Genomic DNA, 25401 nt, shown 5'->3' on the forward strand with positions numbered 1-25401 from the left:
GTCCTTGCACGGTTGCACAGTCCCTCTCTTCTGCACGCGCGCGAGCACTCTGCGCCGCATGTCACTGACCGCACCCTTGACAAAGCGCATACAGCGAACACGTTAAATAATGCATACAAGTGTCTGTGTTGGCCTCCTTTTATGCCCCCAATTAATTGGTAAAAAAATTGCTACGCTTTAACCCAAGAACATAAATCCCACTTCGCCAACCGATGACAGTGGACAGTTATTGATTCATTTAATGGGTGGGGCATAGTTGTGTCTGCTGCTGTATCACCCGTGTGGGTTGACTCGTCACATGACATTTGTGCAACTGTGCATTGAATCCATTTACGAGGTGAACATGGATGTGCAGTGCAGACACAATGTGCAATTTTTTTGCCTATTTTTATTTTTTGTAACCCTCCAATGGTTTCCCATATGTGCAATCAGTGCCATGTCTTGATGTGCATTTTCAATTCGGATCTCTCGCAGAGCAGAGAACAGTCCATGGAAGTGTATACAAGAGAGGTACTTCTGAGGTCGCTTCAAGTGACTTCTGATCTGCACAGAAAAGGGCAGCAGAATGATTTCACATTTTAGGCAAACAAAAAAAACAATGCACCTGCGTGCAATGTTGAGTCCGAACAAAATTCAACAATAATCCAATGTCTGGTATCTATATCTCACCTTGTATTACTTCACACATTCATGAATAAAATAACCTACATTAACTGCTGAAAAGACAATAACTATTGAGAATTTCTGGGTCCAAATATACCAATAGAATACATTGGCAGAGATACACATGCCCACAAAAACATTCACCACATTCATCATTAAATCTATTACAATATATAACATATACTGTATTCTCCGTATTATGTGTTATTTAATTCCAAGCGTCCATTCTACATTTCATAACTGTATGTCCTTGTTTTTCGCTTTTCCGGGATGTTTTTTCTCAAAAAAACTTTTACGTTTTTTTCTTTAAAAATGACCCCAAAAGTTGGGGTGCTTATTACTTTTTGGAGCATTATAATCTGCAGAACATGCGAAGTATATATATTAAGCTGACATTTCAGGCAACGGTCTCTGAAGAACGGCGATTGCCAGAAACATCAGCCTTTGGTGGGGAATGTTGCAACTCTCACATGTAAGCCAAAACGGAAGTTCAGCAATGCAAGTGTAATTATGAGTTCCACCCACAAGAGGGCACCTAAGATAGTGTCCAGTTAATGTCTTGCAAACATCGAACCCAGCGTCCAGGTCTCTTTTGAGTCCAGTCTGTCCCAATTTACCCCGGTAATCAAAGGTAGCTCACTTCTTCTGAGGCCAACAGATCCAGGGTAAATATCGAGTAAGCCCATGGGTGTTCCAACCACGCCGTTAGATTTGGCCATGCTTCACCATATATGCAACGATCACAGACGTCTCTGGAAAATGTTGGTGGAGGCGTCAGTGAGGAAACCCACCATATATGAACCGCTCAGGAGAAACATTTCTGTTTTTTCTACCAATGTTATGAATCTGTGCCGTAATTTTCAAAAATGTCTGAACGTTATGGCAGCTCCCACAATACTGGCTATATACGAATTGGTGAGGGGAAATCATGGGCAGCACAAAATGGCCTCACAATCAATTAATAAATATTTAAAACTCATTTTCCAAATCTATTTGTATGCACATTAATATTCCACCACCCCAACTCCCTCCACATTACAATTGTTGTTGAATTAATGGGGGATAGCCTTCAAACACTCTGAGTGGTGCAAATGCCTGAGTCGTGACTGCCATTTTGTGCCCATTTTACTCTAATTTTGTGGTTTACCACTTCAGCAGATTCATTATTTCTGGTCTCTACCTTAACAAATAATAACAAAGCATACTCTTCCTCGCAGGACGATGTTGTGAAAAGTATTTAGGAAAATACAAGTTTGGTTGTTGAGTACAAAGAAGATGTCGTGACGAAACTGCTGTAAAAATGCTACTTCTAATGGCATGTCTTTGCTGTTCCTTATGGGGTTAACTTATCACTGATGCAAATGAGGTCTAATTCATTCCCTCCAACAGATGGCACAGCAGATAATGATGACAAGGGGGGGAAAGACAGGGAAAGATAAAATGTCTCTGCCACCATCACTATGGTGACTGAATGAGGAGTATTATTAATATGCGCAATGAGAGTGTCGCTCATTATGAGCATTGCTGAAGCGAAGTTTCACATTTCACCATAGCAAAACGAACATTTTATCTCGTGAGTCCATTTGTTGTTCATTGGGAAGATTAATTGCATCAGCGGTGTTATATTAATATTTTTTTGCATTTTTACTGGATAATTGAGAAAATATTTCGGTTTTTTAATATGTGATTATCATATTTTTTTAAAAACTATAATTGCTCAAACACCATGAAGTCTAACGACTGCATACAGAGCATGTATTAAAAAAACCCAGCATAATGTGCAGCAGCAATTGCCATGTACGAACACTTTACATATAACACACATGGATATGCGGTACGCTATTCACGCATGCCATATATCCACGCGTAAGAGATGTCAAACGAAGAAACAAGTATGATATTCCGGAGTTTGAAAGACATTTAATGAGACACTGTCTGAGAATAAAGAAACTTAAAAATGCACCCCACGTATATTACCTTGGGCAGTACAGCCTGGTAAAAAAAAAAAATTCTACCCCCGGGTAAACAGATCACTGGCTTCCTGCGTGTGGCTGATTACACCTCATGTGCGAAGGTGGGGGGGGGGATGGAGGAGGATGGGCTCAGCGGGGCGGGACTGCAGGCTGTGTGCGATACGCATACATAATGCTCGCCAGAAATCGGCATTGACTGTCAATCAGAGGGGTTCCGGAAAGATCCAATTCCTCGCCCTGCAACGGCGCGCGCCGCTTCCCCCACCACCACCACCACCCCACCCGCGTTATTTGCAGTCGAATTATTTGCAGAATCGCAAGGAAGGAAGAAGAAGAAGAAGAAAAAATGTGCAAAATTACGTTAATTGCACAGCAAAAAAAGTACCCCTGTGGAACCGCACCGACTGCAAGGCGTTAATGCTTTAATGTGGATTTTGATGTCCTACGTTCATCATTGCATGATTTTTTAATCTCCATTTTTGTGGTGTTACAAAAAAATGTTTATCTGTGCCCCATGTATTATGTATATTACTTGTTTGTGATGCCATGGGCTCTGGTAGCTAATGCACATGAAGCAAACAGACAGGTTTGGGTAGATATTTATTTATTTATGACATCAAATATGAACATTTGCACACATTTCAGGAGCTCTCCTTTACCTCGGCTATCACCAATCCCGACAAACCATCATCACATCTCAGCATTGCATTTACGGATCAGAATTGTTGGGCAGCACTAACAGGCGTGCATGTGTGAAGCGTGTTTCGTGTCCCTGGAAGACGACGTGAAGTTCAATTCTCGTGATTGCCGACGCTGCTTTGTCTGCTGATTTTTTTGGAGCTACAATGGCCAATTCTACAGAAGATGGCGGCGGGTTGATGTCCCACTGTGCAACTAAATGGGTTCCGCCAGGCGGAAAGGCAGAGGCGTCTGTCTCAGACCCTCTCCGCAGAAACATCAAACATAGGCAGGGGCCGAGGTGGAGTTGAGCAGACGTACAGATTCAGCTTGCCGCTTTGAATAGGGTAAGCAACTTGGAAGTTCAGACTACAAAGTCAACAGCAAGGCACCGTAGGTGAGGTTTGTGATGGTCTTCGCCATGGAGTTATTCTCATGGAATATTTCCCTAATTCGATAAAAATATATATATATAATATACGTCACGCTAAATAATAATGTGCGTCGTTGCGTTGGATATAACTAAATGCGTAAGTAGAGCATATTATTTGGATCCATATTTAAAAGATAGTATCCTTGCCGATTATATCTGACAGTTCACCAGCATTGATTCAAACAAGGCTGCCTCTGCTGATGAGACAATGTTTATCGAAGCCAGTGTAGATTTACTCGTATTGAATCAATGCTGTTGAAAGGGTCTCCTGTATTCCCAGAAGGCCATGGGGCCGATGGGTTTTGAAGAAACATACTTTTCATTATTATGGAGACATTGTCTCCTTATATATTTTGTGACTTACATTCTCCACCATGACGCGAATGGTTATATTTTGAGATGGGTTGGAAATATTGACAAAATACCTTGGCTGCTGGAGGAGAGGAAACGAGATAGGAAGGTAAGTGTATGGACAATAATGATGATAATAAGAGTGAACTAGCAGTTGCCCAGCATTTGGGAGTCAATGATGGTGCTTTAGGATTGAGATCTTGATTACAGGTACGGTGAGAAATACAGTGGTGTAAAATTGGATTATCTGGAGTTTGAAGGCTTAGTGATTTGGGTAAGTCGTATAAAGGTGAACGGGACAGTGAAGGCAATAGGTGACAAAAGGCAATTGATGGGAAGTGGTGGATGTGGGAGATGTTGCGCAGTTGGAGGCAGGAGGTCTTGCAATGTTGAAACTAAACTTGATTATTTTACCAGGTAAGGCCCACTGAGCTATATCGCTTTCTTTCAGAAGCGACCTGGCCACAAATGATAGCTCAACCAAGTGGCTTACCATGTGGACATTTATATCAGGCAAATACTCTATAGGCGTGTTTCTAAATGTGGAGGGAAAAACCGGAGGACCCGAAGAAAAATCGACGTGACCACGAAGAGAGAGACATACAAAATCCAAATATACAAGCGTCAAGGGTGAGGTAGTTAACATCTCGCCACCTAAAAATATGAGGGGAAAAGAGAGCTCAGAATCAAGGACACCCAAGGTTTCAGATGTTCTAGAAAAGGAGTAACATGTTTGAACATAATCTGCTGACTTTTTTTCCAAATAAGGAGGACTTTGTTATCCATTTAGTTCCAATTTTTCGACGATTTTACTGAGTTATTTCCCTTTTATCAGAAATGTCAAGCAAGTTTATACAATTCCAGATGATTTACGGTATGTAGCAATGTAGTCCATATGAACTAATTTTTTATGTAGCTTTCAAAATGAAATTATAAATGTAATCTATCAACGAATTAATATTTGGCATTGCTATATCCCAATAGTCATATCACAGTTCCAATAAAACAAGGTACTTGTAAAATTATGTGGTTATCTGGAGGCGTATTGCACGACGTTTCCAATTTGAAATTCAGTATGAAACTAAACTGTTATTTATGCGAACGTTATAAATGATTTTAATAGCCGCAACATCGCAAGTCTACGGTGCGAAGGATCTTGCAGGTAAATATGGATTACTTTGAGAGCCAGGTGGAGGTGGTGGGGAGGCAGGAATTGCTTGTTAAAAAATAAGAGAAAGTCAATTTAAACGAAGAATCATTTGAATGAGCTCACTTATGGACATTGCCCTTCTCTGTTGAGAGATGCCTCTGGCTCCGTGCTCTACAGCACGACGTGCATCACACAGGGCAGACACGGCCACAGATGAGGTTTCGGATTCGCCACATTGAATCTTTCTGGGGCTGTGTGTGACTTTGGATGATCCACGGACAGACGGAAGAGGCGGCAGCGTTTGCGTGGGCAGAGCTGCACCTGTTCACAGTTAAATAAATAAATAAAACCCTAGCATGCGGTGCGGGATAGGTAGTGTATCACTCTGTGTGTGTGTAACACTCACACACATGTACAGATTAAAAGCATAGGCTGTCAAATTACTGGGGGGTTTTTCATTGGTATTGAAAAGTGTTAAATAAACTATTAAAACGACAAGCACATTTAAGCTACGGGAATTTAAAGCGTGAAATGTAAACAAAAAAGTTTGCTTGTAAATTTCAATGTATCACCATGCAAATCAATGCAGATGTATGAGTGTGGCATTCATATCTTTGTAAAAGTTACATAGAGTGCTTTTTTTATACAAGGTGAACTGCTGTGTCAGGTTTGGGTTGTATGACTGCCTCATAACAGACTTCTCTTGTGAATTCAAACATGATTTCAACATCCTCTTCAAAGCTGATGCTGTATTCTTGTAATTTCACGAATAAGTACCCAGTTAAACACGTGAATGGCGATTGATTTGGAACTGCCTCAGCTGTATATGTGCAGTGAAACATCACTTATACTCTCACCCACAAACTCTATTACACTCGATGTGATTCCGTGCATTCGCAGTTTCTTCCCATATCCTAAAACTATTCAGCATTTGCAAATCGAATTCATAATTAAGACGATAACGACAAATTGTGCATATTCATGGCCTTTATTGACGCGGTGGTCCATGTGAGTGCAGTACTGCCACAGGTAATCAATTAGCGATAACAATTTAAGCTTTCGATTCAGGCTCCCAGGAAGCAGTCACGACCAGTAGGCCGCAATGAGGCAACGGTGCTCGGATAGCGGCTCTGCCGGGGAAGGGGCGCTTCGAACGGCAGCGCTGCGTAGTTGAGGGGTGGGGGGGTATTGACTCGATATTTAACCTCGTGGCACAGAAGTTGCCCAGAGTATTCAGATCAAGAGAGACAGGCGTCGTGTCATAGCCAGACTCAGGAGTTGTGACATAGCCAGCAAGACTGTGAGGGACAGCATTGAAATGGGGAGGGCCCCATCCAGCATTGCCGAGATCATGGCTGATGATGCTGGTGTTGTACGTAATAATACTGGTAGGAACCACCTGGTTCCACCAGCCCACAGGGGATTATTGTGTCCGTCCGTCCGTCGTGCATCCAAAAATGGGAGGGGTGGGGCTGGGTGGAGAGGGGAAGGTGGGGAGGGTGGGGAGGGTGGGCTGGGAGGGTGGGGATGGGTGGGGAGTGGGAGGGGTGGGGCTGGGTGGGGAGGGGCTGGTCACCCCGTGGTGCCCTTATAAAACTCAACGTTTAACCTACTCACGCCGGCTTGTGCCCGCCCTCACAGTCGGACATATTTGCGGAATACACCACGCCGCCGTTGACCCTGGCCATTGACCGAGCAACCCAACGGTCCTACCAGCTCCCTCCGCAGGAATGTGTTAATGCCCAATTACCACAACCTCGTTTAATTGTAAGCAAGTTTATGTTGTGTTTCCAGGTGAGAACTCAAGAGACCAGAATAGCAGTCTCATTTGCAAGAGTGACCTGAGTCACCAACATTACAAAAAAGCAAAACAAATACTCTACAGCCAATGAAGCAAAGAGAAATGAGAACACAAACAATTGCGCCATATGATAAATCTAAATATTGCACGAACATAATTCAATGATAAATAATCAACTCCCTCCAGTGCCAGGCGGCTCGGGCAGATTATTTTTTAACTCATCATAGTAAAATTACAAAATTCAGTTACAGAAACATTAAACAGCTATTGTACCAATATGTAAACCATGGCTGGAAAAAACCCGATTTTTCCAGGGGCAGGCATCGGGTTTTTTCTTTAATACAATTAAACCCGATTTAGGGGGATTAAAACCTGGTTTCATGAATAAGAAACTCTGATCCAAGGCTTAGGCTGCTTCCTCGTCGGTGCTGCTATCGTACTCGGGGTGGCCGTCGGGCACGGGGTAGTCGTAGAATGCGGCGGGCAGGTTGGTCGTGATGAACACGAGCTTCTCCACAATCGTGGGCGCCAGTGAGTTCCTTAGCTTGGAATGGATGAAGCCCATCGTTGAGAAGTGCGGTTGTGCAATTAGAACCAATTAAACCGGATTTCTCCCAATCTCAGATGATCGGGTTTAATATAAAAAGACAATTAAACCCGATTGTAAAAAACCCGACTGTGCCACCCTTGATGTAAACAGACAGGGATGAACATGAACAGTGTAAATCTTTGAAGGACTTGAATATAGAGGCCAGAATCAGCCTCTTGAACTGTTGTCGTTGATGCTACTCTGCACGTGTTCGCTCAATATATTTGCATTTCTCCTTTAATCGTTGTGCTCTCTTCTCTCTCAGTCTTCTAAATCCATCACTGTTACACAATTCAAGAGTTGCACCTTGTTATTGAAGCAAAATTACATTTTTAAAAAACTATCCGGGCTCCTAGAATTGCCACAATTTGGCTGATTTTTTCCCGATGAAGTGAGTTAACCAAACTAAGTTGTATCTCTTTGCCAATGGAAGGGTACTTCTGAAATACATGTTTAAGCATCTGCAAGATTTAAATCAGGTTTCACGCGGACACTCCCTTCGACACACTATGATTGGCAGATCACAAAAACGGCGGCTCTGTCGACCTCCACCAGTGGATGTCAATACGTGAATTGGTCTTACAATTGTCTCGCGGATGAAAGCCCAATTTATACCGCTAAGCTTGTTTTTGGCTTAGTTGTGCCCAAACAGCACTCTCCGACAATTTTATATGGCTTTTCGTGAACATGTGACTCACACAACACGATGCTGGTGAAATGTTTCAATTTGGTTTTGAATAGTCTCACTTCTGGATATCTGCTTACATTTTTACCATAGGCAACGACCATGTAAGTGCCGTTGGTGATAGAAGCCATTTTCGCTATGCCAAAGTGAGCACTTGGAAGCACCTCCATTCAGCCATGATAGAAATCGAGAGAATTACCAACATTTTACAATGACATTATTATTTGTGTGTTGATAGTGCTTTGACCCATTTCATACGAACACTGATGTATGTCAGGATCCTCTTTTACCCCCCGCCCTTTATTGCGTTTATTAACGATCTTCCGTCACGCAATGGGTTAGTTGTGTGAGCATGGAATGGAAGGGGGGGGGGGGCCTCCGTCAAACGAGAAGAAGCGATCTGCATGGTTGATGAGGTGAGGGTAGGGAACCCACGGCTGGTGTGCCGGACACAGCCCACGGTCACACGAGACCCACCTTTTTGAAAGAACCCACCGACAGTATTCAACTATCGCCGCAGACCATCTTAGCCACACATTGTGCGCCGAGAGGGCATGGCGACCCATTCCGCCCTAATTCCCACGTGTGGGTATTGCTCCCATTTCGTGGAATATCTGCACAAAATGTAAATGAGGCGTCTTGCACGAAGCTGTGCGAGTCACAGCACATGACGACAACGGTGGTGAGGAAAATGAAGACGATGATGATGATTATATCATTATTTGTAAAATAATGAAGTTGATTATTTGTGAAATATTGAAGTTGAATATTTGTATTGTTTATGAAGTTGATGAGGATGTCAATATGAACAATGTTGTTGTTACCACTGTTAATTATGTTAATGACAATAATACTGGAAGGAACATCCTGGTTACACCAGCCGACAGGGGATTATTGTGTCCGTCCGTCCGTCGTGCATCCAAAAATGGGAGGGGTGGGGCTGGGTGGAGAGGGGAGGGTGGGGAGGGGCTGGGTGGGGAGGGGAGGAGAGGGTGGGGAGGAGCTGGGTGGGGAGGGTGGAGCTGGGTGGGGGGTGAGAGGGGTGGGGCTGGGTGGGGAGGGGCTGGTCACACCGTGGTGCCCTTTAAAACTCAACGTTTAACCTACTCACGCCGGCTTGTGCCCGCCCTCACAGTCGACAATATTTGCGGAATACACCACGCCGCCGTTGACCCTGGCCATTGACCGAGCAACCCAACGTTCCTACCAGCTCCCTCCGCAGGAATGTGTTGCAGGAGAGCGACATGAAGCATACTAGAATGATGGAAAACTACAAGGTACCCCCAACTCTGAAGAACAATGGTATGTTTGTAAAGAAGAAACAGATGCTGGCGGATTTCAAGGTCGTTATGGATGCTTTGTCTTACTTTAGTAAGCTCTTCCCAAAAATCTGTTATTGTTTATATAATAGAGTACAGCTTCTCAAAGCTGTCCTCGCGTAATCCAGAATTCGTAGGAAGCCATAAAAGCGACTGAAATCCGTGTGGATGGGCAACCACCAGGATTTATGTAAATTATGTGCAGGGAAATTCGAGATGAGCCTCTCAATACTTGGGAATGTAAAAAACTATCCCTGGCCATTATAGCCCGTACAATGTGATTTGATTGACAAATGTGTTGAGTTATTTGTATTATTATTGCACTTGTTCACCACTGCAGTAGCATCACCAAATAATTTGTTTCATAAATACAATAGGCAGGTGTTTGTGCCACTTGCAATTCAAAGGCTGTAGTATAGCCATCTGCTGTATGGACTTCGGTGATCCCCTGTGCCCTTGGACGCGTCGTCCCTTCTCCACGTGTGCTTTCTGCGCACTCGTTAATGTTACAATGACACTAAACAACATCTTCCGGCCTGTCGGGACATCTTTCCAGCTCTCGATCTCCAGTGAACCTCGGTCTTCCTCCTCCGCTTCGTGATGGCGATGATGGTAAATAACTAATTAAACCGTGAAGTCGCTTTTTAGATTATTAAATTGTAATTATAAAATGGTAAACATTGAGAAAATCGTCATTTAGTGTGACGTGTATTTACTTCAACAGAAACACAAGTGGGCGAAGTGTAACAGCATTGAGATCAAGATGAGGTTCCTGCGATTGTGAAAACTTCAGTCGCCAAAAACAGCGCAACGTATTTATTTACGAACAACTTTAAAGCAAGCACACAGACTCTAAAGGTGATCACAATTAGCACGTAATTTTGCCTCGCAGTTCTGTGGCCACTCTTCTCTCGATCGTTTGTGTACACGCTAGGCGTGTGAATTTCCTTGCGCGGAACCAAATAAACGCTTGTGGCATGTCGAAAACCATGGCGTTCGTCCCCTGGCGACGAGTCCTCGTTGGACCAGAGAACACGTGCTCCATCCCTAATCACGGAGATGGACGGCCCATGACACCTGAACCCCAGCAGAGTTGTCTGTCGAGGAGAAAGGGCCAATACAGCAGTCGGTAACAAGCACGGGGGGGGGGGGGGTATTGTATCCTCTGAGCGTGGTCTCAAGGCAATAACAGCGCCCAAGTGTGCAGATACACCGGGCCCAGCAGTCGCACGCCTGACCACGTTTTGTTGAATCACCTGAACGTAACGCGCGCACACACAGAGTAATTATTGTGTAGGTCTATAAAGACCAAATAACAATCATATTTAACCACGTGTATAAATATAATGGCAATGGATAGCTTTCATTGGTGTGTGGCAGGGCCGATGACATTTTTTAACAGTGAACTGAACAAGATATTTTTCCCCTCTCCCAATACACAATTACATAACTAGGTAATTGCCAATAAATGCCGAATTGCAGATCGTAATTTATCCCCGGGTCTTTTTTTTTTATCAAACATTTTAATCAAAATGTACTCCTGATACACATAAAATACGTGCAAACGGCCTTGGCTCGCCGAGGTGTTTAAAGGAAACCTGAAGTGAGAAGATTGGAGATGTAAAGTGCGCTTGCTTAAAACGCTGCACATTAGAGTGGTGGATGCCGGACCTTTTTTTTAAGTGGATACAATAATTACATTTCAAAACCCAATTTTCTACAAACAAAAAAAGACCATGGATAAAACACAGGTTCCAAGACGGTGAACAGGTCCCGTGTTTACAACATCAGTGTCAAAATGCATGCGGGATGAGATCAAGCGCAGGCGTTGGTGGTGCCACTCTCCCGGGACATGGCAGAAGGAAGGCAGTGATGGCGGCATCAACAGCAATGACTATGATCCCGTTTAAATTTAAAGTCGAGTAATTCCTCAGCCCCCATCAAAGTTATGTTTTCACAATAAACGTGGAACAATAACATTTTACAAATTTTAAAAATATGAAATTTTAAGCTTCCTTATTTATAAATATACATATACTAGCTGTACTACCCGGCTTCGCCCGGGACTTGTATCCACCACGGCCGGCCGGCCGCCTTTGTCTCCCCAGTGGCGATGTTAATACGCCACACCAGTTACTCGTTTTGCGGCTGAGTCGACCTAGGGGAGGTTCAAATAATCGTCACCGGTGGTGGCCGTGAGCGGGAATGGAACTCGGTTCGCCGGGTTTGTAGCGCAGCGTAGCGTTAACCACTACACCCACTGCTCCTCACACACCACACACGCACAGACACACACACAGACACACACACAGACACACACACAGACACACACACACACACACAGACAGCACGCTAACCACTACACTACCGCTCCCCACACACCACACACGCACACACACAGACACACACACAGACACACACAGCACGCTAAGCACTACACTACCGTTCCCCCTACACAACACACGCGCGCGCGTCCATAGGTACACATACACGCGCTTGCTGCAGACACACACGACTGTCAGGGTGTGTACGGCAGTAAACGACTGAAAAAAGAAAGCGGCAATGCTGCGCGAGGAACGCCTTAGACCTGCAACACATTTGTGTAATGCGAGCGTAAACACACAAACACATACAAACACATACACACACACACACAAAAACATAGACAATACACACACACATACATGCAGACACAGACAGACACATAACACACATACATACACACAGAAACACATACACACAATACATAGACACACACATACACACATACACAGACGTACATACACACATACAGACACGCAGACATACACATTAACACATACAAAAAAACCCACATACATACACACATACATACATACACAGAGACAAACACATACACACAAACACACACATACATACACACAAACACATACACAATACACACACACATACATGCAGACACACAGACACACACATACGTACACACGCATACATACACAGAAACACATACACACACACACATACACACACATACACACACACATACACACACACATACATAGAGACACACAGACATACACATAAACACATACACACATACACATGACCCGGCTTCGCCCGGGACTTGGATCCACGATGGCCGGCCGCCTTTGTCTCCCCAGTGACGATGTTCACACACGACAGCAGTTACGCGTTTGAGGCCGAGTCGACCTAGGGGAGGCCCAGGTCCGTTTCAAATAATCGTCAGCGGTGGTGGGCGTGAGTTGGAATGGAACTGGGGTCGCTCAACCAGCTTAATGACTATTTGTACAAAGAACATATAAAGAATCGATTATAATAACCAGGCTACAGTCCACATTATAGACTGGCAGTACACGCACTCAGCTTCATAAGCAGGCTAGAGTGTACATGATAGAGTGGCAGTACGCTCACCGAGTTTAATAAGCAGGCTACAGTCTACATGATAGACTGGCAGTACGCTGACCCAGCTTAATGACTATTTGTACAGTGAACATTTAAGTAATCGATTGTTGGCACGTTGGGTTTAAAAGTAATATAAATTGCACACATTGTGGTGGGGGTGGAGTGAATAGTAGGAAAAACTTTGATGAATTTACCTCAGAGTGGCGTGGTGGGTGTCGAGGCCTAGTAGCGTGCAGAGCCTGCGGCCTCGCCAAAATTGTCCAGCCGGCAAAGGCAGGGTACGGGTGGCGTGCCTTCCCCCCCCCCCCTCAGCGCTCCAACAATACTGTGTAATGGCTATTATTTAATTATTTACGGAGCCTATGAAAGTGGCGAAGGCGTGGCTAGCCGTTGGCAGGGGCAACCGCCGTCCAATGAAACTGCAGCCCTTGGCGAAGGCGTCGCTAGCCGTTGCCAGGTCCAATGAAAGCGGCGAAGGCGTCGCTAGCCGTTGCCAGGGGCAACCGCCATCCAATGAAAGTGCGTATGGTCCGAAATCCACACACACACACACACAGACAGACAGACATGCACGATTTTATATATATAGATGTATCCAAGATGCCGTTGTGGCACAACCGTCGGCACACATGAGGCCCGACAACACCCACCCCCCAACACAACACTGCCTCACTGGCTTCTACAGCCACCGTTATATAGCAGTAGCCGATACAATTACCCAGGCACACCCTGGGCAGTGAATGGTCTCTCTCTCTCCCCCGCCAATCAGATAAGCATTGTTATTATTTAATCATCCCGCAGCCCGATTGGATTCACCTGTTTCCAATCAAGCAATCCGACAGACGTCTGGGATTTCCAAGAGCCGGCAACAAAAACAGTATGTGGGCTTCAACGGCCAACTCCTTCTTTGCTTCTCTGACAGTGGAAGGCAACTTGTTGGCTTTGTGGTCGCATCTGCGCCCTTGAAAAAAAGCTGCTTAGTGCAACGAGCTCACTGGCGGAGCCAGTGGGGGTGGGGTGGCACGTGCCCCCCACCCCCCCCCGCAATGATCGGATCGAAATCCTTAATTTCGATCGGATCATTGGGTTTATTAGTAATAAACCGGCTTTTTGCGACCCCCACTGCCACTGTGTAGCATATTATTACGTGCCAGGGACTCTGTGAGATGATAGGACAATAGTCTGAGTCCATAATTGGTGAAGACCAGGTCTGTCGGGGAGACAGTGTCCTCAGGTGAAGACAGTGTCCTCAGGTGAAGACCAGGTCTGTCGGGGAGACACTGTCACTGTCTCCCCGACAGACCTGTTCTTCACCTGAGGACGGCTGCTTGCGTTGTGGCCGAAACGTCGTGAGAATTGTATTTTATTATGTTTTATTTTTATTATTTTATTATTTCCCTTCTACGTGACTTTACCGAAAGAACCAAGAAGACGAATCCCTGCAGTCACGAAAGCTTTAAATCGAAAATTTGGCAGGGAAAGTTCAACCTCTGGAGGCTCCACCTGCGCCTATTTAGGTCCCACCTCCTTTATACGCCCCGCCCACTTACTATAGACCCGCCCTTTATCGATTAGACCACGCCCCGTTAATCGTTAGACAATGCCTCCATCTCTATACTCTGCCCCAGTTGACCCCACCCCTTCTCGTTTCGGCTCCGTGTCTTTAAAATTGGGCTCATTGCCTCGCATCCAAGGGTTTTAACAAACCTACATTACCTAGCGCTGTGAAGTATGGACGAGCAATCCCCATGACCGAGGATGTCTATAGATCTAATACTAAAATCACCTATTTTTAAGGCCGAAACGGGAGGATTTATCCACAATTCTGTCTGTCGCCTGATGAGACTGGTTGTAATTATCGGCGAAACGTGATACTCAAATTGTAAATGTTCTGGGTTTACTCTCCAACACACCGGTGTGCTGAACTAGTACTAATTTGCATGTTTTGTTTACGTAGCAACCCTCACTAAATTGGCTGTGTCGGGTGGTGGCGGGTTGAACGACACATTTATATTTATGTGATCTAACCCAAAAACACCCCTTATTATGGATAATATTAGTCGCGAAACCCTACGTGTTAAACCAACTGAAAATACAAAAAATATGAACAAATACCTGGTGATTTTGTCTCAACGTGTTATATAAACTTTGCAATAACAATGCATTTTACCTTGGCAAGCTAAGGAGAACCTGGGGAAAACCCACCCTGCCAGCCATACAGAACGCATCACTGTCACAACCTAAGACTCGCCTTACTGGGCATCCACTATCTCCGCACGATTGCACGTAAATGCTCCATAAATAGTTCTGCTCTTCGGTCCCGAAATCTCAAGTCTCGCTCAGACACGGTGCCGCCTCAACTTGGAATGATCTTCCCCAGTCACGCTGAAATATGCCGCAAGCCTCTCACGTAATTGACACCTCTAATTGAGACTCACTCGCACAGCACTTGCAACAGCTCGCGAATATTCCACATGAACCCAGCGATGGATAGATATGCATGTAACTATTCGTGTTTGTTTACCGAGTGTGATATGCGATGTATATAAATGCATACGGTATACGTTATGGATAAAAAAAGAGATTTGTGTGCCTGTCATTGCGTGTTTGCTGTGTCAGTTGACACCCTGGACACCCCTGCAAATGAGACGTTCCATCTCGATGGATTTTTTTTCCAGGTGAAATCGTCTCATAAAAAAAAAACGCCCCAACCAACCAACCCATCCACAACGCACGGAATTCCCTGGCAGTCTCCCCCATTCACATAACGCGCAGGCTCAACCCTGGCATTGTCTATTTAAAATCTTTTACCTGGGGAGGGTAAACGTGTTAACCCCCGCCCCCCCCCCCCACAACGCTCCACACACCAACAACAACCCTCCCCACGGATGACAACTGTGAGCAGTACGGTCTCGAGGATTACAAAAAAACTGAGCAGGAGAATCCCCTCCCGCCCATCACCCTCCCCCCATCAAATTACACCCCGCGGACACGAGGCAGAAGGGGAGGGGGGTCCAATTCCCAATGTAGCGCCACTGGAAGGCGCGTGTACGAGAAGACCTGGAAATCCAGAACCGCCATAGCGGCAACGCATAGGGCGAATTGGAGTGGAGGTGTTGCGACTCGCTGTACGCGCGTGTACGTGAATCGCACGTGTGTGTGTCATGCGCACGTGTGTGGTGCGCACGTGTGTGTCATGCGCACGTGCGCGTGTGATAAGCAGGTGTGTGTGTCATGCGCCACGTGTGTGATTCGCACGCGCGCGTGTGACGAGCACGTGTGTGTGTCATGCGCACGAGGCTTGGGAAAGTGGTGGCGACTCCACGTAGTGCTGCAAGCTCTGTCACATGGTCTAAAATCACCGCTGCGGATATGCGCCTTACGGGGTTTCACAATAGAATACTAATTAAATAATAGAGTGCCCAATGTTCATGCATTAAATAGCTCGCAATGCACAACAGGGTGGATCGATGTTCGCTCATTTAAATGTTATTACATGAAATATTTCTTGATTTTAAAAATATCCACGCGAAATCGGCTATTGTGGCAGGTGCCTGGTGGACATTTGCATCTTAGCACCGTGGAGGAGGCCTTCATCCAGCAGTGAATCGATCATGGCTGATGCTCATTATACAATTATCATTGTATACAGTGGCGGCTCCTGCAAAATCTCTCAGGGGGGGCAAATGTCTGGATGATTGATAAGGATAAGGTCCACCCATGTAATGGATAAATTAACAGCTTAAGCATGTAAAGGCAACTTCACTTCTTTAATATTAATGAAAAATAAAGTGACTCTTACAATACATCTTGTTTGTTTATATACTCACTATTAAAACAAACCACTGAAGTTTATTTTATTAAAGATTCCACTAGGTAGCGATAAATTATATTGTTGGATGAAACGTGCTTACGTATGATGACGTAAGCACGTATGATGACGTAAGCACGTTGGGGCTTGCCCTCCCGGAGCCATAGATAATGCATTGGAGTGCCCCCGTTCGAAAAAAAACATCTTTGAATGTAAGTCTATGGGGCCACTCGGGGCGATTCTCAGCCGGAGTGAAATCGCCCCAAAAGAGGCGGTACTCCACAGAACGTGACATGACGCTGATTGGACTATATCCAGAGGCTGCAGTGACGGCTAGCGTGACTGTGGTTCAATGACATTGGTGGTGCGTCGCCCAATCGCCCTAATGAAGAAACCGCCCCTGATTGTATAAGATATTTGTAGAAGTGACAGATCCGGAAAACGCATGAATGTGTGAATTCTAGTAGGGCGGTTATTGAAGGCCACCTGGGACCAGAAGAAGGCAAAAGAGATCCGGGTGGAGTGCTTTTAGAATACTGAACTTTAGAGGGTGCTTCAAAAAAATGTTAACACTTGTATGAGACTATCGTTTTTAATGGAAAAGAACGGAAATACGCTGTAACATAACAAAAGTATGTTAATAGCTTCGAAGAGTCAAAGAGTCTCCACTTGTTCGCCATCATTGTCAACACATTGTCTGGAATCTTCTCCAGGTGGTCTCCAGAGCCCGGAGGAACATTTCTTGTATTGTTGCAAATTCTCAGAAGTGTTAAAACATTTTTTTAAGCGCCCTGTATAATGACGAGCAGCATAACGATGCGCCGAAGGAGGACGCATCACCTTGTGGGAGGCCATTTCTTTGTCGGCGCCATTGACTCCGCTTTCCGTCCAGTTCTACGAAGATTCGTCAGATCTCCAGTCGAGTCCGGATGAGTTTAGTTCGACGTACAGGTCTTTAGTCATCTCCGGCAGCTTGGTGAATAGCCGTCGATGATTGGCCGCGTCGTAGGCTACCCAGTCGATCTACGGATACAGCTCCCGTAGTCAAACCAATTCTCGAAACCATCCTCGTTGTGCCGCACAAGGTTAAGCAGCTGGATGGTGCACGGTTTGCCTGGTCTCTGGAATCGACCTCTCTTCCGTACGCGGTGCAATACGGCTCAGGTTGAGTCTTTCTGATAGCTTGAATGCGTGGCACAGGAAGGAGGTCTAAAATTCGGCTTCCGATGGGTTTGAGGATGTGCTACTACCCAGGGCTTGCCGTCAGAGTTTTGGGATCTTTTGAGTAACCGTACACTAGTTGTAGAGGTGGAAGTCACGAGGCCTCAGCTTTCCGTCTGAAGTGTTTGAATTGTTCTGTCTGAATGTCATCCAGGACTGCCTTCTTTGCTGTTCTTCCATGAGTTAATGCCAGCCTCAATATATTGACCGCCGTGAGGGTTTTGGGGAATGCATGATTGTGTGGGTGTTGCTGTTGGTTTATGCGGGCTTTTGGTCGCCTGTTGGGTTGCATGTCCATTCAAAATCCGCTACTACGTGGGCCATTTGGTTCCGTGCAATGGTGTCTCGGTGCTCAATGTTTCTGCAGTGTAACAGCCGCAGCAGCGATTCTATTTTTAGTTGAGCGATCGTTAGTTAGCGCCGATTGTAAAAAAAAGAAAGTAGGACACCCCTTAGAGATGTAGCGAAATTAGGGAAGAGAGCTAGTGTGAAGATGGAGATGAGTTAGATTAATTAGCTTTTTTTATATTAATTGGCGTTTTATGTGTATTTGGGACCTGAAACCGAGCTGATATTTGGTGCATCCTCGAATTTTATGAATTCTAGGCCCCTTGAGCTGCTTGAGGCCAAAGCTTTGCTAGCGCCACCACTGCTGCCGGTCTATTTGATAGCATTGAGCTGTTGGTGTATTGTGGTGTATTGTGGTGTATTGTGGTGTATTGCATATCATAAGTAGGAATCCAGAGACCCTACGAGAGATAAACTTGGGTTTACACGTGTAAGAGATATTTGATGGTTTCTGCTAGGCCACTAATGACTAGACAACATTATTTATGGGAAATAAAAATGTGACTTACAATTGAATTAGGCTTCATCGAGCTGGAAGGGCTAACGATGAACATGTTTAACAGACGTTGAGAAACCAATGGCGAGGTCGTGCGTTTGCGATGTACAGAGACGTGTCTCCTGTGCACGCATATGCCACATTTGGATCATTCTGCAAGAGGAAATGCGGCTCTGGCACTGTGCGTGGGAGATTCAACGGTGGACACGTCGTGTGTGTTGTATGTCCAAGACATATCGCACATTTTAACGTAACTGCATGGTGACAACAAATGTAAACACAAAAACGCTTTAAAATTGTATTTTAACGCACGCTGACGTGCTCTTTCTTGTACACAACGATTGTACAATGGGATCAATAAAAAACCACAAGGCAGGATTCGAAAAAGCATAGCTAATAAGCGCAGGACCGCCAAACTATACTCTCGACCAATAGCTTTCCTTCATTTGCCTTCAGTGCATATACTATCGCGGAAAAAAAGACATGCACTCTTGTACATTCCGCATATTCCAAACGTCGTCCAGAGAGTTGAAGATTCTAGATTTGAAGTTTTCGTGACTGCAAGGATTCATCCTCTTTGGTTTTTTCGGTAAAGTCACGTAGGTAAAAAATAAATAAATGAAAAACAATAAAATCACGACGTTTCAGAGGCAACACAAGCTTCCGTCTTCAGGTGGAACCGTTACAGCCAAAATCACTGTAGTAAGCTACAGTGATTTTGGCTGCACAGTGATTTTGGCTGCAACGGTTCCACCTGAAGACGGAAGCCTGTGTTGCCTCCGAAACGTCGTGATTTAATTTAGTTGTTTTTCATTTATTTATTTTTCACCTACGTGACTTTACCGAAAAAAACAAAGAGTAAGAGTTGAAGATGCTTGGCGGCACGAATTGTTGAAGCTGAATAGCCCTCGCTGCTGCTGCGTTAGAACGGGGGCAGTGTTTATCGCTCATAAAATTGGCCACGCGCTAATACCGCGACCTGAACGCGTAAATAATCGAGGCACTTGAAAAAAACACACATTTTAAAGGTAAAACAGCAAATCTTTAATTAACTTTCCCAAGGTCTGCCAAAGCATAAAATCAGGACAGCCAATAGGTTACATAAGTGACCTATATCCGTGACCTCCTTCCAGTGACGAGGAAAATCACGCGCAGTATTTTATATATTGTTTAAATTATACAATTAATTTCTCAGACGTGTCGGTGTGGAAAACAAGTACGCATATTAACAATGCCACGATAATTACAATACAACTAATTGCTGTATCGTCTTGCGAAGCAGGCGCCCTGGATCGTCGCTTTACAGAGTGTTGTTGTTCGTCCGTTTTCTGGTCGTGTGTACGTGGCGGCCACTCGCCGTCTGTATGCTGCTCACGAGGTACCCATCTGTGTGCTGCTGCAAGGCACGGCGAAGCTGTTCTCGTCTGCGAGACGCGAGCTCGTTTCAATACCTACATCAGGAAGGGCTGTATTGGTTATTCATGCATACATATTGGTTAGTTATATAAATGAAGGCATGTCTCGGTACAATTCAATGCGTTTTCTGCTTCTAAACAATGCATGTTTGCGCAGGCAATGATAAATATGCAAGGCCGTGTCGCAGCAACACACACACGCCAGCACACACGCGTGTTTTGTCTATGTGCTACGTTTATGCAGAAGGAATGTACATGCTGTTCCCCGAACACCATCAGTCAGCCAACCATATACCACCATCGAGGTCTTCCCATCCTATTAGTGATAGCATTAAAGGCCTGTTATATATTTTTCATTGAATCGACCTATCCTTTTCGTGATACGTACACTGAAGCGGCAATGTAAAAATACATCGATAAGAATGCACGTACATGTATATTTATATGTCGTGGTATACTCTCAGTGAGAATAATCAGCACCAGCCTTTTCTTCGATCCGATTTTTAGTTGCTAGTCTGAAGACGTTGTCAAGACCTTCCACTATCTTTCTCAGAATATCCAAGCTTGACATCCATACACCATGGCATACATTTCTATGTTAAAACAACTGCTGCCATTCGCCACTAATTAATTCGTGGAGACATCGCTTTGTGCCAGGCTCGGTACGCTTCGAGGGCATGTGGAGTGGCCAGAGAGCCTCGCTGGTTGGAGCAGATCGCCGCACAGACCCGGGCACTGGGGGTCAGCAGGCGTTGGCGTCTGGGAGATGCGCCACTTTCCGCTCTTTCCATTGTGCCCGCTCGCCGTATTTCAGACGTCCCGACGCTCCGCACTTTGTCGTGGGCGTCGCTTCTCTGTCTGCCAATCGTCTCCGGAGAGGATCAGCAGCTGCCAAATGCCCCGGAGCAGCGGGGAAAGAAGCGCTCACACCTCCTGCGCAGCCGATTCACCAAAACGCTGATTCTCCAAGTCTTTTGACCTATACGGTGGGCGGCTGATGGGAGTACAGGGTTCGAAGCGAATTTCAATTAGCACAATGTTGACACTCCTCTCTGGGCAGAATGCTATGGGAATACCGTGCTTTCCCATCCTTTCGTAGGCCAAAAGTGAAAAGTATGAACATATTTTTTTTTCTACTTTGCCCAAAAATGAGTTAAAATGATGGCCTTAATCTAAGTTGTCTTGTGGTTGTTGTTGTTGTTTGACTTGCATCCCACTGGGATTTTTGCACAGCGTTGGTGTACGGTGCCTTTTTTCTGGAAGACTTTGCAGTTTTTTCCTGGATTTTTCTGTTTGCGCATAGTCACTTTAAGATGTTTTCTTGTTCATGTTTTTGTTTGTTGCGGTTGCACCCGATTCAAGAACCGAATGGCTCACAGGGCTATACCAAATAAATGAAACTGCAACTGTATTACAGTATTATGTAGCGTCAACCACGTTGTATTATTAGTATAATGGGGTTGTTATCATCAATATATGGGCGTCACTTTTATATAGGGTTGCCACGTCTTCCACAGACCAAACCCAGGCACATTTCTCAGCCAGCACGTGGTCTATCGTCAAATATTCTGTTCAGTTACCGTAATAACGTTCAACACAATTCCACCCGATCTCGGCAGAGCACACCTCAATTCCCGCCAACTTGAACGCAGTTGCTAATTCCCCGGCCAGATGACAAATCCTGGCTGTACACCTCCTTGATGGCGTGTGCACCCTCGCGGCCTGGTTGAAACGCTAATCGTTCTTGCTGAGCGCCAGAATGGGTCCTTTGGCTGTGAATCAAAGTCGCCCAAGTCGACGTTCAGTTAGAATTAGTCAGCTGTGAGTTAAACTTGATGATCTTTTGACTGGATGGCTCGTTTACCATCACGAGTGCGTTTGTGTGCGCACGCACAGAACGCCCCTTGAGACGCAACTAATTGGGAGGAAGGGGTGGGGGGGTGGTGACCCGGGAGGGGGTGACCCTCTCCATTTCTGGATGTCTGACAAACTGCAAAATAATTTAATAACGCCTAATTACCAAACTTAAACTACGGTTACACACAATTGACACCTAACACAGTTGATTAACGCCGAACAACTTATATAAGCAACTAAATATTAACAGTTTAATTACACTTGAAATAAATATCACTTACGGTGCCGTTTAATCAAAGTCGCCTACCATCGCCATGCAGTGGAGGTGGAAGTATGAGGTTCACTGCATATCGGCTGCTCAAGAGATTTTCTGATGGGCTTGAATAATTTATCTCGTTTATATGCATAAACAAACGTGGACACATGAATTCCATACAACGGATGAGTGTATATCTTAAGAACTGCGAGCGCCCAAATGCACATCAATTGTATTTATTACAAGGGTCAGTGGATAGTGCCTTTAACTTTCTCGTGTCGACGACGATACCTCTCGCGTTTCCTGCACATGGGTAGTGTGGAGTCCACGGTGGAGATCGGGGATCGAATGCAGGTGACAGCATCTCCTGCTCGCACCTTGGTTAGCGATCACGCGACGTTTTTTTGTTTGTTTTGATTTCTCAAGCATTCATTTCGGGTAACTTCTCTGGCTAACCCCAAATTCCAGCTTACTCTCGAGTCTCGCTTTGGAAGTTTTTTAAAATCCTGATTAGCATGGTTACTATCAACGTACGGGGCGCAAAACGTTCAACATACATATGAAATCTAGTGCATGTGCTACATATGTTGTTTGCATGTTCAACCGCACAGCTGGCTCCTCTCGCTTTAATGTCACTCCGATGAACAAATATTTCAAGAGACCGTTCATGGGCATTCCAATGCAATGTCCAATTAGTTCAGATATAATGAGAGGCTGATAGATAGGTAGGGATGGCTCCCTACTGGTTAACTGATTCTTGTTTGATAACGATAGCCATTGCTGCTGATACAATAAGGTTGTTAACGAATGTTCTGTTGATTTTAGGGCTTGTCGTAAAAGATTGAGGCCTTCCTAACAATTCCATAAATCGATATATACTATTGCACATATTTGATTTTTATACAAGTGGAAAAATAAAAAAAACCCACGAGTGAAAGAGAAATGTATTTTGTAAAAATCATAATCTGCAATACTTTACACCATCAAACATCTCGTCCTCAATGATATTGAATAAACTTGCAAGCAACGCACGGAATCACAACAAAGAAAGCAAAACCCCATTCGTTTTCATGATTACCGTCAATTCCATACAGGAGGTGGTAAGATTTTAGAAATGCTTTAAACATCGAGGAGCACGAGTGAAAAGGTGTATTCACTCACTCGATCTACGCGTCCCCAATACAACGCCGCACGAAGGTTCCCCATACCACGTACCTCCAGCTCCCCCCGCCTCTACCTCCCCCCCGCCTCTAATTCCCGCCCCCTCTAGCTCCCCCCTCTAGCTCCCCCCGCCTCCAGCTCCCCCACCTCTAGCTCCCTCCCCTAGCCCCCCCCCTCTAGCTCCCCCCTCTAGCTCCCCCCCCTCTAGCTCCCTCCCCTAGCCCCCCCCTCTAGCTCCCCCCCTCTAGCTCCCCCCCTCTAGCTCCCTCCCCTAGCCCCCCCCTCTAGCTCCCCCCTCTAGCTCCCCCCCCTCTAGCTCCCCCCCACCTCTAGCTCCCCCCCTCTAGCTCCCTCCCCTAGCCCCCCCCCTCTAGCTCCCCCCTCCAGCTCCCCCCCTCTAGCTCCCTCCCCTAGCCCCCCCCTCTAGCTCCCCCCTCCAGCTCCCCCCCCTCTAGCTCCCTCCCCTCTAACCCCCCCCCTCTAGCTCCCTCCTCTAGCCCCCCCACCTCTAGCTCCCCTCGCCTCCAGCTCCCCCCCCCCTCTCTAGCTCCCCCCTCTAGCTCCCCCCCCCTCTAACTCCCCCCCCTCTAACTCCCCCCCTCTAGCTCCCTCCCCTAGCCCCCCCCCCTCTAGCTCCCCCCCACCTCTAGCTCCCCCCCTCTAGCCCCCCCCTCTAGCTCCCTCCCTCTAACTCCCCCCCCCCCCTCTAGCTCCCTCCCCTAGCCCCCCCCACCTCTAGCTCCCCCCCCCCTCTAGGTCCCCCCCTCTAGCTCCCCCCCTCTAGCTCCCCCCCCTCTAGGTCCCCCCCTCTAGCTCCCCCCCTCTAGCTCCCCCCCCTCTAGGTCCCCCCCTCTAGCTCCCCCCCTCTAACTCCCCCCCCCTCTAGCTCCCTCCCCTAGCCCCCCCCACCTCTAGCTCCCTCCCCTAGCCCCCCCTCTAGTTCCCCCCCACCTCTAGCTCCCCCCCCTCTAGGTCCCCCCCTCTAGCTCCCCCCCCTCTTCGTGTAGTTACCAAACCATTGACTTATTCCATAAACAAACCATCTTTTCTAAAACCATAATTACATTCCAAATTACAACCCCTGTATGTTAAATTAGGATGATTTAGACATTGTGACTGTGAGATTGCCTAATTTTGTCTAACGGCCCGTTAAGTAAAGAAGGTAACAACTAGGGATCATATGACCACACGATCTTTAAAAAAATGTTATCAGTGGTCCATGCCTCGCATAGCAAATAACACAGGTTACACCCAACCTGATCATTCATCCAGTGTCATTTGAGTCCCGTACGATCTGTACACCATCCGGATAACTGAAGCCCCATCGTGTTTGGCTTACTTCTCATGCGCCGGGACATCCTGTTGATTTAGGTGTGGCTACCTAAACCGATATGGGGCTGGTTAGATAGCATTTGGGACACTACATTACTGCTACATGTCAATCACCAATTATTTAGTTGACACTGAATCCCACGCTGAGTTCAACAACAATGATGTGACTGGTGTTTCCTGGAAATGCTTGGACATCACTCTCTTGTCTGTGTGATGAATAGGTTTTTCACTGGAACATCACACTCCTTCGCCTTCGTTATGCTCACGAGCCAACCCAGTGAGAGGTGAGCATTGGACAGAGTAAGGAGGGCCAGTGCTTGTAGTCCATTCAGAGGATATGATTGACTGTTGAAGCAAAGTATCTACCTCTCCTACTACACCCCATCTAGTACTCTTATATAAGCGCACAAATGTATGTATCTGTGATGTTCCTGCGCCTCCGTCGTTCATGCAGGGGGCG

The sequence above is a fragment of the Lethenteron reissneri genome, chromosome 26 (assembly GCF_015708825.2).
Source record: "Lethenteron reissneri isolate LAM-NWPU_2019-01 chromosome 26, ASM1570882v1, whole genome shotgun sequence".
Taxonomy (NCBI): domain Eukaryota; kingdom Metazoa; phylum Chordata; class Hyperoartia; order Petromyzontiformes; family Petromyzontidae; genus Lethenteron; species Lethenteron reissneri.